The sequence below is a fragment of the Brachycentrus maculatus genome, unplaced genomic scaffold (genome assembly GCF_059751285.1).
Source record: "Brachycentrus maculatus isolate JH-2025_06_01 unplaced genomic scaffold, ASM5975128v1 h1tg000963l, whole genome shotgun sequence".
Taxonomy (NCBI): Eukaryota; Metazoa; Arthropoda; class Insecta; order Trichoptera; family Brachycentridae; genus Brachycentrus; species Brachycentrus maculatus.
Genome location: NW_028281684.1, coordinates 155,519 through 167,668, shown reverse-complemented (window position 1 = coordinate 167,668; position 12,150 = coordinate 155,519). Strand labels below are relative to the sequence as shown.

The window sequence follows — 12,150 nt, the reverse complement described above, 5'->3', positions numbered from 1 at the left end:
TGTAAATACATTTTACGGCACGTAAACATGTAACCTACAGTAAATATCAGTATATTTTTATTCCATTTTCAAAATCTAGAGGTACTGATATATGTAACGTTCATACGGTATTTTCTTACACTTAATTGAAAGTTTATCAAAGAGAATATTAGATTGTATTTATTCAAGAATTCCCCGAACGGGAAAGTCGTAAATATTCGTGCATCATCGCAGTTTTCCGGCAGATTGGTAGAGGTAGCTCCGTGCGCGGGGGCCAACGTCACGCCAGTCTGTACCCAACGGCCACCACGCGCTGCCGGATCGCTTTTCACACAAATTTCACAATTCACATTTCACAAGCTACGCATTCAACCCGAACATAGTCGTGAATCGTTGCCCGTCCCGCCAAAAGTAAGGCAAACTTCATGTTGTTTCATTTTTGAAATTTTTGAAGTAGGTGGAAAAGTGTTTTCTTCTCTCTTTTACGATTGGTATATTTTAAAGTAGATGTCAACTTCGTCGTTTTTTTTAAGTGTTACCGATATAGATGGCTAAGTCAGTGACTATGGACGATCTCGTCTGAAGCGAACGCATTTCGCTTGTCCGAGTAATTTCACGCGAAATCGTTCGTAACCGAATATCAGTGAAGAACGTAGGTAGTGTAGTAGTATACGCGTGTGCAAGTTCATTGGTATTCAGCTGGTTGAATCCATTTACACCGGATTAAACATCTAAGAAACACATTTAAAAACCCATCAGAGTGTTCTTAAATATGTACGCTTAAATAAAGTTTTTAAAACGTAACAGAGTGTTAAGGAAAATTCAAATATTTAATTTTTAATTGTAAAAAATAGGAAAATGAAGAAAATAATACATTTATTTTATTTAATATTTTTTTAATGTAATTCAGGAACGGTTATGTTGTTTGATTCAGTCTTATAGGTGACACCAGATTAGTTTTAATAGGTAAATACTATAAAAGAAATGAAATGAATTACGAAGTTTACCCTAAGTCCTGTACATACGTGTTGAGTATGTGGCAGCTATACATATTAATAATTGAACATGCGGAACCACACGCTACGTGTTTGTCTACATAAATATGCAAGTTTCACATTTCCCTAATTTTCACCTATTTATTACTGAGAATGTTTTATCAATACTCGTGGATCACACAATTTGCTAAATTGACTTATTTGGTAGTATAATGACTTATTTATTATTCCAATTGTTTATTATTCGAGTGGTCGTAACTTTGGTTGGAAAATAAATATTTGTATGTATTAAGTAAAACGGTTTAACAGCAAAAGTAACTTTTTAATAAAATATTTACCTTTGTGTAGATAAAAGGAAGGAACGTAGAAATTAAGTACTCATGTAATATTTATATTCACATTTTTAATTTCGCTAAATTCCGATTAAGTATATGCAAAAGTATTTTTCCTCCTTTTTTAAGTCACATTGCAAACAGGAATAAAATTAGATTTGAACATTGTTTTTGAAAATTGTTTTTGAAAATGCCTTGTTGGATTTAAATACAAATACATAAATCCAGTCCGGGTTTAGGAGATATAAAACTAAATCTTCTAAATGATACTCGCGCGGTGAAAACATCTATGTTTAGTTTGTTTGATCATAAAATATACAATTTATATCGCGAATAAGTTTTCAACATTCGGAAGGCAACTCTCACTTAATTATGTTCTTATTTGCAAACTTAGCAAGAACATATTTGTCGTTCAGGAATATTAATTTTTCGCGCTAAACTCACTGCCTGGATTATTATTTGTCAAAAGTTTAGGGTTGTAAATGAATGTACAGCTCCAGTGCCGCCGGCGCGCGCCGCCCGCTGCCGAAACGAGTAATTTGCGGGAAACGGTTTCCAGAAATACCGCTGACTGTTGGTCGTGTGTCTCTGTTTTCCATGGCACCAAGTTTCTCTGCCAGGAGCGGCATTCCGTTCTATTATTGTACGCTATGCGGGGAGAACAATATGCATGCAACTCAGTCTAAACTTATTTCCTCAAACGCCATTACCTTTTACTTCACTCGGCGCAGCTGCGGTCATCGCGATCCCTAAATATCCCGCTTTTCTTGTACTCGGGAGATCGAGCGCACCGATGATAATTTATCATTATTTATAACCGCGATAACTGGATGTTTTATGACGACAGGCTATTCGCGTAAACATAAATTAGTTTAATAATGATAAGCGTAACCGTTGAAGCGTCCGCAAACTTTGTGAGCTAGAGTGCCGTATAGAAATTAATATTAAGATAACTTTTCCACTTCCGTAGAAATGAGCTGCCAAGTAAATAGTGTTAAGTTTGATGCCCGGATACTCTTATGTATGGTAAATTGACAAGACAAGAAGAAGTAAAAAAAATACCCTAACAGTTGACCTCAATAAGTATCGTATTAAAGTCATCGGTTTCCTTCATCGAGTTATAAAATGGATAATCTCAATTAAGAAAATTATAACAAACTCAAGGTGAACTTGTGTAATTAAAGACTATATCTATTAAAATGTTCGATAAATTTCCTTATCATACGAAACGTAATGCAAGCGCTGGCCGTTCAATTATAATAACTTAAATTTACACTTAACTTATTTTACGTACATAAATATAATATGTATTAAATATAATGTATATTTTTACTATTCAATTCGCTACCCTGAAAGTGAATTGACAACTGAAGCGTTAACTTAAACATATTTTTTTTAAAACTGTTTTGAATCATTATTTTGTATAATCATTATCTTTAATGAAAACACAATGCACAGTGCCCTGTGCTTTATCGAAGAATTGGAAAATACGAATATGTCATTTTCAAAACAGTATCTATTTTAATCAGTTTTTAAAGCACTAACTTATTTTTTTGTTGAACGTAAGTCTCGAGAAGAATATTGATATCTTAATAAAGATGAAGAAGAATATGGAAGTCAGGACTAACGACTTATCATAATTTCCAATTTGTTTTTGTTTTGAGCTAGTGAAAATTTTAAAATGACGATTTCCAACATATTTAGTCCTTTAAATCAAAATAATTTTATTATTTCTTTCAATAACTGTTTAAAAATTAACTTTAAAAATCGTTTAATATCGATGGCAGAGAGTGCAAAGTCTCTAGAACTTGCCAAAATGAAGGTAAAGAAAAAACATTTTAAGCAAAAACAGGCTTTTCAGTACGCCTGAGGGCAAGAATCTCTTTACTTCATTATGCTTTATATACAAAGGAAATTATAAACGAAGGCACGTACCCACCTACTTATAAACAATATTCCCGTTAATGAGAAATTAGTTTTTAAGCAAAAGTGATAATACTTTAAATAAACCTAATAATTATATTAATATATTAATTGTATTATTCATACATATAGTATTATCTCCAATTAGGAGATAATTCAGATTTATGAATTTGGACAAACTTAAAATATTGTAAATAAATTTACTGGTCAAATAATAAGCTGAAATAAAAAATAAAAAAACAAATTATGTTGTCTAGCGTTTCTGCTGTATGTGAATATAATACAGGATTCGGATCTCACACACAAATGAAACAGTCTCTGCTTAATAAAACGCTTTCTCATTCCACCATAGATGTCTCTCGCAAACTGTGTTTCGAGTTTGATCAATTTATATAGGATTTTCGAGAATTTGAGTAGTATGGTTTTGTCAATCATGGGTAGAAATAGTGAATGTTATACGTGTGTAAAGTATCGGTCGTTATCCCTGTAAATGCCCAGACATTTATATTTTTCTTTATCTTTGTTGAGATGTCTAAAATAATATTGTTTATACTTAAATTCACTGGATATTCTCGTTGGTTTATTTATGAATAAATTTTCTCTGCCTTTTAACTGATTACTCGGGTCAAGAAATTGTCTCGTTTATTTTTCATTCCTTAAAACTTTCGCAAAATGTTTTGCGGTCAGATGGAAATTTGTCTCTCATTAATATTTGAGCAAAAACGATTATTCAAGCTCTTACAAATTTTGTTTGAAAATCTACCAACTCTAACTCTACTCGAAGAAGACACTGTTGCGTTATCTTGATCGTTATTTATACAAAGCCAAGCGATGAGTCATCATTTTATATAATTTTAGTGTAAGTCTAGCTTAACATCGAATATACATAGTCTATTTTATAAATTTAGTCTAGTTCAAAGGTGTCAAACTCAAAAGGCACCAATGCCCGCATAAGGTATTTTGGGTACGCCGGCGGGCCACATAAAAAAACTCAAAAATCTTATTTTTATCTTTATCTAACTTTAAGTGAAAAATTTTTTTTTCAAAGATAGTCACATTAGGTACCGTAGAACGGGGCTACTTGAACTTTGATGTTTTACTGAGCCCAGTACAAAAAAAATCTGTATTTGGTCTACAATAATGAACGTATCGCGACAATAAGTGTCACCTGTCAGGGAAACAATGAATCATGTCAATACGTTCATTATTATATACCAAATACAGATCTTAATAATAAAAATTGTATTGGGCTCACGTAACACATCAAAGTTCAAGTAGCCCCGTTCTACGGTACACTAGAATCAACTTAATGATTTTGTAAAGTATCATATGTTCACGTACAAAAAAAATATTTAAATTTAAAACGTTTAAATTTTATTTGGAGTGAAAGCTAGGGCCTTATTAATGGTAGACAAATCTGTTAACAATAATATTGAGATACAATTTAACATTCTAATAGTTATGTAATGTAAATTTAAAAGTAACCGCAAACTATGGTATTTATTCTACTACAATCTACTTGCATATTTTTATTTTTGTTTTCATTACGCGATAATATTTTTTGGACATGTAGAACGAATGAAGAATTAACGGTTAAACAAATTCATACGAGAAAAACTTGGCATGATCAAGTATGACAAATACTTGAATCGGCGGTTATGTATGAGAAGATGCATAAATGTGGAAGAAGTGAAAAAAGCTTACAAAGACAGAATGGTGTGGCGTGGCGTTCTATTTTCTCTGCCCATCCCTGTAGGGATGATGCACCCCTAGCGGCGTGATGGTTAGTTAGTTAGATACATTTTTTATTATAATGTATTTTAATCTTGTTTTAAAGTAATCCAATTAACTAATGACTTGTTTGTAACGCAAAGAGTCATTAGCACGATTGGTGGCCGTAGTGCTGGGTCCATTATTGGGCTAATGTAATGTTTTCGTGTAAATCACTGCTTCCCAAAGATTATCGGACCGTACATTGCACCCCCCGAGCGTGATCTGTTAACAGTGAGCTGATCTGTCAGGGTAGAACAACAATCAAATTATTATTGTATTAATTCATTTTTCTACAAAGTAACTATAATAACTCGTTACAAGAATAGCAATTCAGCAAAGTAGTAACTTATTGCAAAGAAAATGATATTTTAATCGCGAAAATGATTTGTCATTGGATATTGCCCTCTTCAGATGGCTCTTTTTTATATCCGGTAAGGTATTATTATACATAAATTTAAGAGGTTGTATTATGGGTGTATTAAATATGTTCATATATTTTCATGAACGTCGTAAATAGAGCAGTGATGAAATATTTAGATATTTTTGATTACACTCAACAATGCATCTTTTATAATCAATCATCACTATTTTCACGGTCTGTCTTTTTCATTATTTTCCTGATTTTCTTGTTTTGATGACTTAAGAAATTCAATTAAATATAATATTTACCTCAACATTAAAACGCGCTTTATTATCAATCTACAAAAACCCTTTTATCTGAAAAAAAATATATAATATATATATATATATATATATATATATATATATATATAATATATATATATATATATATATATATATATATATATATATATATAATATATATATATATATATATATATATATATATATATATATATATATATATATATATATATATATATAAATATATATATATATATACATATATATATATATATATATATATATATATATATATATATATATATATATATAATATATATATATATATATATATATATATATATATATATATATATATATATATATATATATATATATATATATATATATATATATATATATATATATATATATATATATATGTATATATATATATATATATATATATATATATATATATATATATATATATATATATATATATATATATATATATATATATATATATATATATATATATATATATATATATATATATATATATATATATATATATATATATATATATATATTTATTTATTTTTTTTTTTTTTTCGTTAGTTGCGCTTAAATTGTGTTGACTCTAGCAAATAGCTATTCACAACGTAAGCGCTTTGAAATATATGACATTTTTAAACGAAAAAATGAGGTTAATCTATTTCAATTGAATTTACTTGATTGGGATTTCGACAAATTTAAATATATATATATATATATATATATATATATATATATATATATATATATATATATATATATATATATATATATATAAATGTATGTGTGTGTGTCGCGACACTTACCACGGGACCATAAATCAACATTATATATTATGTTAATTTTAAAATGACGATCAAATACAATAGGTTTTTCCTTCTTATATTTCCATAAATGTTTAATAACTTTGGTGTAATCCTATTCACAAATTAATTATTTAATTCATCGGTTTTAAATTGGTTCATTGTACCAATCGTCAGAGCATCGAAAGATTCTGAATGTCATTAAATGTTTAGTTTAATCATGTGTATTGAAAATAATTAAATAAATATTGATAAGACTTGCCGAAATATAAAGAAACTTCTTATCAACATCAATTAAAAATATTTCTTAAACAAACATTGTTACGTCACACGCCGAGAAATTCGTGCGCACCATCTGTTTAAATCTACGTTTAATATGAGTGTTCTTTCCAGCACATATTTATGATTTTTCTTCGAAACATCATTTTATTTTTACGATCGCACCTTATATTGTATCAGTACCTACAAATAAAATCTGAAATCCTAAAATATTTATTCTCGCTTTTTGCCATCAAATACATCACATATTCAGTATATCCTACGATTTACTGAAATAAATCATTTTTATTTGTTTTATGTAATGTCAATAATTGAATATATTCTTTCATTTTTAGCTTATTCTGAACTCGTGTTTTAATTTTAGGTTGATTATACATACGTGTAATATTTGCGTGTTTATATGATGTTAACCCATCATTAATCATTAAATTTCCTTCTGAATGTTACCTTATTTATTAATGAATACAAGTCGTTATCACGTTAAATGTAATCTGTTTGATTCGGGTTTGTGGTTTAAATTGCGGTTAGTAACTTATCGTATATATCTACATATACTTATCGTATCGTCATATACTTACCAATTATAATAAATCGCTTAGATTATTAATTAATTTATTGATATTAACTAATGAAGTCCGTTACAATGTTCAAAGGTTTATTATTTATACTTTAGGTTAATTAACTCAAGAGATCATTTATGAATATACTACACAGAGCCGGCTGTATAAACGTTCGGACCCATATTATGCCGTTTTTCAATGCTTTTCCTTGAAAAAAAATGTTATTTTACTTCAGCCTTTGTGCTCCAATTTTATTTCTACATAAAATTTGAGTTGCAATGTTTTATTAAGCAATACTTTTGTTTATTCAGCAACCGATATGTTTTGAAATTGAACAAATTAATACAATTATACTTTTATAAATAAGTACCTTTCTAAATAAATTTTATATTAAAAGTACTCGTGAAGTAAAGCATTAATCACACAAGCTAGCGAGTATCAGAAGTACCCTAGCCATTACCACTACTATCCTTTTCCAGCCTACTATTCCTCCTCTATTTTTTTCCATTTAGCTGCAATTTTTTATACCCACTTTTTTATATAATTATCTGTTTGCAATCAAATAAATTCCATTTATTTACCCAAAAGTTTGGTAACAGGATTGATGGCATCGCTTATATGAAATAGAAGATTTAATAATAGTTCGTTTTTTACACTCTTTGGGTGCGAATACTGCTCAAAAAAGACAATGTTAATATTTTGAGTGGTCCTAGATTTTTGTAGTTCCCGAAATCTATCTGCTCTAAATGGTTTTTAATTTTATTTCCAATCTTTATTAAATAAAATAAGCTAAACGCCTGATACTTTTTACTGTATTTTAAATCAGTTTGAAGTAAGATTTTATTTGATTTGAAAAATATTCAATAAAATCTCCTATTTATAAAAATATAAATATACATACACGGAGTCCTGGCCTATATGGAGCCGGGCTCACGACTAGAGTAATGAAAATATGGCTCAAAACTTCTCCCCGTACGTAAGATGTAAAACTAATTTTGTGTAATATTCATGGATAAATTATATACTTGATTACATTGACATAGTATGATATAAATGTTTATTGCACTAAACATACAATACCCTTTGGGCAAACAAGTCAGGAACTCACCTCAACTCAATTCCCTCTTTCCCTTTTCAGTTAAAGTTTCAATATTTAAATTCACATTTCAGCTTATATGAGGAAAGTTAAATATGGATACGTCCATTTGACTCATTTTTATGAAATTTTTGTGAAATTTTTGCTGTGAAGTGTGATGAAATAATATAGGGGTTCAGGTGAGATTTTGTGGATTAGAGTTTTTTTCTAAACGCATATTTTTACGGTCCCAGCTGACAATGAAACTCATATTTTTTGTACGACATTGTAAGTATTATCACCTACCGACAATGCGGCCGCCATTATTTTAAACTTAAACATCATTAATAAATCACGATTTTACCGATAACGAACAATACATAACTATTATGTACCTAAGTGTAAGAATAAACAAGTTACTACATAAGGTTTTGTTAAACGTGGCATATAATTTAGAAAATATTTATATAATGTTGTTAAATATTTCGGCTTTAAAGCCAATTTGATAAAATATTAAGCATTTGACTAATGTTTATAATGAACAATATTAGATCAATACTCATTAACGTTTACAAAATAGTATTTAACAAGTACTTATCAGGATACGCAGTAGGTAATCCAATTTATTCATTTCTCTTATATAAGCACCACGGATGACTTCATTTGTGCAAGTATAAAAACAACTGAATATTACGTGTTTTGTCGTTAAAAGAGAACGTTAAATTCTTTTTCTGAGTAAAAAATCCCCTTAATACATACCGAGTAGACTCCCAGACAGTAGTAGGCCAAAGACACTAGACCAGCGGACACTTTGTTGGAGTAGCATTGGCTGGACCAAGTCACAAATGGAATAAAGTTGAGATGGGTTGCTAGGATACCGTCGAATTCCAATACTTGGATGCTTGATATCAAATCTTATCTAGAGAGACTGTGATATATTCACATGAATTAATAAGGTGTTGGTTTAAGTTTAAACTTTTTCGCTAATATAACATATTAAAAACACACGTTTATTTATATGTATATATATATATATATATATATATATATATATATATATATATATATATATATATATATAAATATATACATATATATATATATATATATATATATATATATATATATATATATATATATATATATATATATATATTATATATATATATATATATATAAATATATATATATATATATATATATATATAATATATATTTATATATATATATATATATATATATATATATATATATATATATATATATATATATATATATATATATATATATATATATATAAATATATATATATATATATATATATATATATATATATATATATATATATATATATATATATATATATATATATATATATATATATATATATATATGTTTATAAAGAAGAACTTTTTGTTATTAAATATGAATTCAGTCTCTTGAAGTGGTTGGCGATATGGTTAGAAGTGTGGGTACCAGATTTACCCTTTTACCCTAAAATTACAGCTCTTGCTTGGGGCTCTTTTGCAGAAACATTTCATAAAAAAGAAAACATTTCTATATCGCGGTCCAATCTTAAACATTTTATTATTCAATTGACAGTTATTATTATTGAACATGATAAAAATTGTACATTCAAATGACCTTTGTACAGGGAAAAAATTGTACCTCGCACATATAAATATGTGTGTTTGTATTGTATTTTGTTAAAACTAGTACATTGATTTTTTAACAGCGGGTCTGATTAATATTGTTAAACTTAATTTTTGCCTTACATTTTGTTATTTACAATAAATAAAATGTACTGCATATCATTATTTTACATTTTCATTTTATTACTTATAAAAAACACACTCACAATGATCAAAGATTATAATAGATAGTATATAAATTTATTTATTTTCTTCAAAATTCCTATCGTTTAAATTTATTTAAATTCATGTATGTGGCTAAGTAATAAATATTTATGAAGAATTGTATTTTACTAAATTCACACTTTTATCACATTGCAAATGTAAGGTAGCGAATTTGTTATTTACGTAGTTAAAATTAATCATTAATTCCACCGAGAGAACGAGAGGGTTAATATTCCTTTGTCCTTTTGCATGAAAATTAGGTACTTGTTCCTCAAGGATATCTTGCCGAGACAAGAGTATAAAAAGAACGAAAAAACTTTTATTATTTCAAGACGTTTAATTTAAATAAATTTAACTTTACTTGAATAAATAAAATAAGTCAACGTTACTTTTATTCTTAGAACACTAATTGAATCCTAAAGAAAGTCAATATTCAGTTTGAATATTTTTAAAGAAAAATCATAAAAACAACTTCATGATTTTCTCTGTTTCAATATTTTTAGGTACTCATGTATAAATTTATTATATTGAAATAAAAATAAGTCTATGTGTTAATTTTAAATCAAACACAGATTTTTTGAGTCTACTAAGTTGATTTAAAATTAATACATAAATTAAAATAGAGTTCTACAAATTAAACGCCAAATCAATAAATAAAAATAAGTCATCCAAATCGTATTTGAAAAATAAAAATATGAAATCGTAAGTTATTTGAGTTATATTAAAAACCGTGTCTACAAATCCACTCACGAACTGCTTTCTGGTGGGTAAATGTTTTATTTCATGATTGAATGGCTTACGTTAATTTACCCAGCTATATGTTGCTAGATCTGGCACTGAGGGTTAATTTATTTATACGAAAAAGAATATCAGTTAAGGCGAAAGGATTAATGTAATATTTTCTTCGAATATATTTTCTGCAGATCTGAAATATTGGTTTATACGAGAAAATTATTAAATGGCTGGGTATATAAAATTTCCGTTTAACGTTTTGAATGGGATTTTCAAATTAATCACCAGGGATAGAATTTTTCGAAGTAGGGACTTTCATCAAATGATTTTTGAATGGAGTTGTTTTTATACATTAGATTTTTGATTTTGTTTTAAAAACAAAAAATTAATAAATTATTAAACCAAATATTTAAAAATAAATACGCGGTATTTGAAGCAGGTTTTTATTCCGTAGTAGTACGAATAATTGTGGTGTAAGTTTGGTGGTTTGATTCCCCACTCTTTTACAACTTGATTCCGCTTAAGCAAACATAATCAGATAATTAACTAAAGAGCCGTAATACATATAATAAATATATATATGAAATGAATATGTACATTTGAATATATCTATGTATTATGAAAAATAAATAAAATAAAAATTACAATTTCATAAAAAATACGGAATGTGAGGGCGACTCTATTTCTGGTTATTTTTTTTTAAATATTAAACCTTTAAAAATATTTAAATCTGTTATTTAATTTACCTATGTATAGTGTACTCATTTTAACTCGTTGATTTTTGATGATTTAGGAGATTTCCTGAGGCGAATGATTTGTGTAAAATCGGTTAATACCTGCTCATAAATAATGAACGCATGACAGATCACCGACTAAATTATTACATATTACTACGGTAATTTATTCAGAATTTTCTACGACTGAAGTAAGCGTACTTATCTTAAATGACTACCTTCCGATATTTTAATGTATAGTTTTTTTTTGCATATTATTTTACAATTGAAATCTTTATTCAAACCGTCATGAAACCGTTGAATGCTGTTGGTGAGATATATTGAGGAATTCTCATAAGAAGGGTAAAAGCATAACAAAAGACTAAGTGTGGGAAGTTCAGAGTGAATTTACGAATCGGAAAGGGTGTGTCGATGAATTTTTTGCTTTA

General features: G+C 27.7%; 1 protein-coding gene across 7 annotated transcripts in view; it reads left to right on the top strand.

Annotated features, from left to right (window-relative positions):
• The first annotated feature begins 266 nt into the window (after positions 1-266).
• The window catches only part of LOC148299764 (uncharacterized), a 34,010-nt gene continuing 22,126 nt past the window's right edge, over positions 267-12,150 (top strand). For 4 of the 7 annotated variants that reach the window (XM_088275710.1, XM_088275712.1, XM_088275709.1 and 1 more), the window contains exon 1: positions 267-390. The gene's annotated coding sequence lies outside the window, so the exon portion shown is untranslated. Of the gene's footprint in view, positions 391-537; positions 754-12,150 lie in introns of those variants that run through there. The other 3 variants (XM_088275715.1, XM_088275714.1, XM_088275713.1) reach the window with 3 other exon arrangements.